Below are 5,077 nucleotides of genomic sequence, written 5' to 3' on the forward strand. Positions count from 1 at the left end.
TTAACCCAACAAACTTGGATTAACCCAAATACAAATAGGTAATTATCTGGTCAAACTCGGAAATGTTGACTTTCTCGACTCGCAGCGGCTAAGGCAGACCGCTCCATCAGGCCGCTGAGGCTCTCACAGCGGCCACAGCGGCTCTCACAGCGGCCACAGCGGCTTCTTGCAGTCTTCGTCTCAGACCGCTGCGATAAGTAGATATCGGGCAGGGAGTGGGGTGTTTTCCCAGCGGCTTCAGCAAACCGCTGCACAAGGCCGCTCCCATACTTAGTCTCCGTTCCTTGAGCGCTTGCAGCGGCTTCTTGATGGGGTCATAAGACCGCTGGGACGTCACAAAGCCGTTGGGACGTCACAAAGCCGCTGGGACACTTGATCATCTTGTCTTATGCTCGAAAACCATGAATCTTGCCTCCAAACCATCTCTAGATGCTCCAAAGTCACCAAATAGCATCTCCATCACCTAATAGAGACAATATGTAATGCACCTAAATCTACTCTAAATGCATCTAAATGGACAAATTGAGAACTAAAATGATTGCTAAAACTATGTAAATACACAAGATATCAACCTTCAAGCTCATTGACAAGTTCATCCGTGATGTTATTCTTGGCAAGCGGAAACGGAAGGACTTCCGGTTTCTCCTTCAAACGTGGTTAAGAAACACTTAAACTTTGTTTCTTTCTTTCTCCTAGGTCTGTCTTGTTTTTAATTTTTTTGTCCAAGGTAGATTCTAGTCTGTTCTAACTTTTTGTAACCCGTTACAAACTCGCCTCATTTTATATGATATTCACATTTTGACCAAAAAAAAGTTTAGTTCAGATAATTTGAATATAGAAATACATCAAACCGTTCAAGTATTTATGATTATTCAGATACTTATTAGTTCGGTTCAGTTTAGTTCTTTTAGTTCTTTTAGTTCTGGGCAATATGTCCTGGCCAAGTCATGTATCTCAACTGAAGAACTACATATATTTTCAAACGATGAGATAAGCATTTTCGTATGTTTTATAATTTATAAACATTTTTTAGCAAAAAAAAAAGGACCTACATAATAAAACGTTTTACGATACTGATCGTTTTTTAAGTCTATAGATTATTGGATACATGATAATATGATGAGACCAAATATGAAAATAGGCATACAATATCACATGTATTCTTGTGATTTTATTCTTGTGAGACCATCAAGTCCTTTAGCCAAGTAATGCTTCGCCATTTCGGTCGTGGTGGTGTCTTTACTTGGGAGGGTTTTGTGTAGAAACAAGCTTTTTAATGGAGCCATATACTTGCTCATTTGGTATGGTGTGCATAAAGAAAGATGCTATCGAAATGCGCGGTTCTTCACTTCTGTTCGCCAAAATCCTGTGCTCCACACTAACAAACTTATCGTTGCTTATAAGCTGCAAGAAACCATAACACATGCATATATTGGGATTTATCAGAACATGGACTGCTGTTTACAAAAACTAATCAAGAATGAAATTAAGATATTTGCCTGTAAGAGATCTCCGAGGTTAACGATAAGAGCTTTGGGATTAGTAGGGACATCGATCCAGCATCCATCATGGAGAACTTGAGGTCCTCCAATGTGGTCTTGGAGAAGAACAGTGATGAAAGATATATCTTTGTGCGAACTTATCCCAAAGGTTCGGTCAGGTTCTGGACAAGGCGGGTAGTAATGAGAGAGCAATGACAAGCTCTTTGCGCAGTCCAGTTCTTTGAGGTGGTTAGAGCATCCTTATCGGTGTCTTTAATGACACCTCTTAGCACTAAATGAAATAAAAGAAGATAAAAAAGTAGGAAAGCTTGGACATGCCTCTTGCGTATAGACCGTGAAGGGTTGCCTCTTAGTGCCACGCGTCAACTCTGGATAGGCTCTCGGATCGGTTACGCGTTAAACGCGTTGAAGTCTCTCTCTCATTCTCTCTCTCTTTCTCTCTCTCTCGAAATGTCTCTCTATCGACGAAAGGCGATTCGCCGTCTCCTTCGGTGGATCTTGGCGGCGACGTCTCAACCGGTGATCTCTTATCGGCGACGTCCCTGTCTCTCTCTCGCTCTCTCTCGGTGGTTCTCTCTGGCTCTCTCTCGGTGGTTCTCTGTCTCTCTCTCTCTCTCGGTGGTTCTCTGTCTCTCTCTCGCGATGGGTCTCCTCGAGGCAACGGAGCTCTCCTTCGGTGGCTCTTCTCAGAGACGTCTCCTTCGGTGTCTCTTATCGGCGACGTATCTCTTTGTCACTATCTCTCTCTCTCTCTGTGGTTCTCTCTCTCTCTCCTGGTGGTTCTCCTCGAAAGGTAAGCGGTTGTTGTGTTCCTCTTTATTATGCATGTCTTAATCATGTATATTATTGGTCTGATCGGTTGTTTTCTATGTAGTTTGTTGGAACTCTTCGGATCAGTCTCTCGGTGGATCATCTCCTCGAAGATTTCCATCGGTGGCTCACCTCAAATCGAAAGGTAAACCGGATCTTCTCTTGTTTCATTACGCATGTGATTGATTTTTCTATAACTTGTTACGATCTCAGTTTTAAAATTTTGACCTGTTTGATTCGGTTTGTGTTAATTAAAAAATTGGATAGATCAAATATGATTTGTTTGTACGTTTGTTTCTGCTAAGACTTATTGCAATCAATGTTGATTTGCTATGCTTTAGGTAGTAAAATATTAGGGTTGTGTTAGTAATAACTAGGTTTAATGGTTGAAGTGTAATAAATTCATTCTCTTGTCAGATACAAGGATCAAGCTGAAGATCGACTAAAGGTTCCAAGGTTCATCGAGGACAGGAGCACACTGCACAAATAAGGTTAGTGTTACTCTGTCATCTCGTTGAAGAACCGAATTGATGTAGTTTGTGGTTAGAATTGAATCAAGTGTAATTAATGTGTTGATTAGAGTAAGGATATGGTTGTGTGATAAATTGAAGTGATGGCTAGCTAGAATTGCTAAGGCTTACTGTGATTAATGTAGTAGATATATATCAAATCTCTTTGTTTGTTGGTTGTCATGAATGCATCTGAATGCACATTCCTCCTTCTCTTCCTTCTCGGCCTTCTATAAACTCACATTCCTCCTTCTCTTTCTTATCATCTCCTTCATATCTTCTCAACTGCTCTCTCTATGAATTCTCATCAAAGCCAATCCTCTAGCTTTTTACACTTACTAAACAGTCAAAAACCACCTATCAATGAAAACCCAACTCAGTTTATGAGTTTTCAACCCTCCCCAGACCTTGGAGGATCTGGTTCACGTGCAGAAATTGGTGAGGACCTTAAGCAAAGGTCGAAGTGGTCAACTGCTGAAGACCTGGTCCTCATCAGTGCATGGTTGAACACCTCCAAGGACGCAGTAGTTGGGAATGAACAGAGGGCTGGAACCTTTTGGTTGAGGATAACCTCTTACTATAATGCAAGTCCCAAGGTCGTTGGTTTGGCTAAGAGAGAGCAAAACATGTGCACGCAAAACAAGTGCAAGCAAAGGTGAGGGAAGATAAATGAAGGTGTCTGCAAGTTTGTGGGATGCTATGATGCTGCAACAAAACAGAGAACTAGTGGGCATAGTGAAGATGATGTTTTGAAGGCTGCACATGAAATTTTCTTCAACGATTACAAGGTGAAATTCGCATTGGAGCATGTTTGGAGGGAGCTTAGGAATGATCAGAAATGGTGTGGGACTTATGGAAGTACTCAGCAAAGCTCTGGTTCAAAACGAAAGAGGGTCAGGGAAGAACAAACTTTTCACTCATCATCATCTATGCCCAGTGTCAATGGAGAGAATGAAACAAGGCCTGTCGGTGTTAAGGCAGCCAAGGCAGCCACGGCGAAGGGTAAAAGGTCACTGGTTGACGAAGGGAAGAATCTGCAACATGTGTTAGCTTTGAAGCAAGAAGTTAACAAGACCAAACTGCTTGATAGTTTGCTCTCCAGGACAAAGCCACTTACTGAATTAGAAGTGGCGCTTAAGGATAAACTCATTACTGAAATGTTATCTATGTAATCTTTTAAACTGTCAATGTTATCAAACTTGATGTGTGATATAAGTTTATGTGCATTTCTCTTGTTTTTATTTAACTGCCAATGTTTTTATTTAACTCGGTGAAGCAATTCAAAGTGTTTAATAATCTCTCTGTTTCTTTTAAACTGTCAATGTCTAAATAATTTCTCTGTTTATTTTTGCTTTTCAGGGGTTCAAGTAACACACATCCACAAATGGAAGTAAGAAAAACGATTGTCTGTGGCCTCTCAGCAATAGGAAACATACCACCTCTCCCACAAGAAGTTCATGTTGCAGATGTCACACTAGCTGGAGTAAAAGTAGTGGAGATATTAGATGAAGAAGAAGTCGACGTGGTGGAGTTATCAAGCGAAGAATACATGAGGAGTATGGGTTACTTGATTAGGGTGGAGGAATCAGAAGATGACATAGAACCTGAGGTCAGAAGGATGTTGAAAATGATGCATAAGGAAGAGAAGAAGCTGAGAGAGGAGAAGTTCAAGGTTTTGAGGTCTGGAATCAAGCTAGAGGAAGGAGAATCCTCACGGACTTCATGAAGACAGCTTGTACTGTCTCTTGTCTTGTTTGTTTGTACTGTCTCGTGTCTTGTTTGTTTATGTTGTGTCTGGTCTTGTTTGTTTCTGTCACGGGAGTCATGAAGTTGTTTTTGTTGTGTCTTGTCACTTGTTTATGTCTGTTGCTATGCACGCTGTAGACTTTGAAGCTCACGGACTATGAGCTTTTTATGTATCACGGACTATGAATTTTTTTATGTCACGGGTTATGAACGTTTTTATGCATTTTGTATGTCACAAACTCTATTTATATTCTTCAACATACTCATTTACTCTCCATGAGAAGAACAACAAACTCTTCTTCTCTTTAAAAGACCAAACACCAAACATATCAACAAACTCATCTTCTCTTTATTTTTTAAACACCAACCATATATCAACAAACTCATCTTCTTTCATATTATCCTTAAACACCAAAGCCATATTTTCAAAATATGGCTTCTTCTTCTGAAAATACATTTGATGAATCGGTTGATGATAGAATTGAAGAGCTCTGTGAGCAACATTTTGAG

At 40.4% G+C, this 5,077-nt stretch overlaps 1 pseudogene; it reads right to left on the reverse strand.

The window, feature by feature from the left end:
- LOC106339044 overlaps window positions 1-5,077 on the reverse strand; it is a 13,903-nt pseudogene that overhangs the window by 1,757 nt on the left and 7,069 nt on the right.

Source organism: Brassica oleracea, chromosome C4 (genome assembly GCF_000695525.1).
Source record: "Brassica oleracea var. oleracea cultivar TO1000 chromosome C4, BOL, whole genome shotgun sequence".
Classification (NCBI taxonomy): Eukaryota; Viridiplantae; Streptophyta; class Magnoliopsida; order Brassicales; family Brassicaceae; genus Brassica; species Brassica oleracea.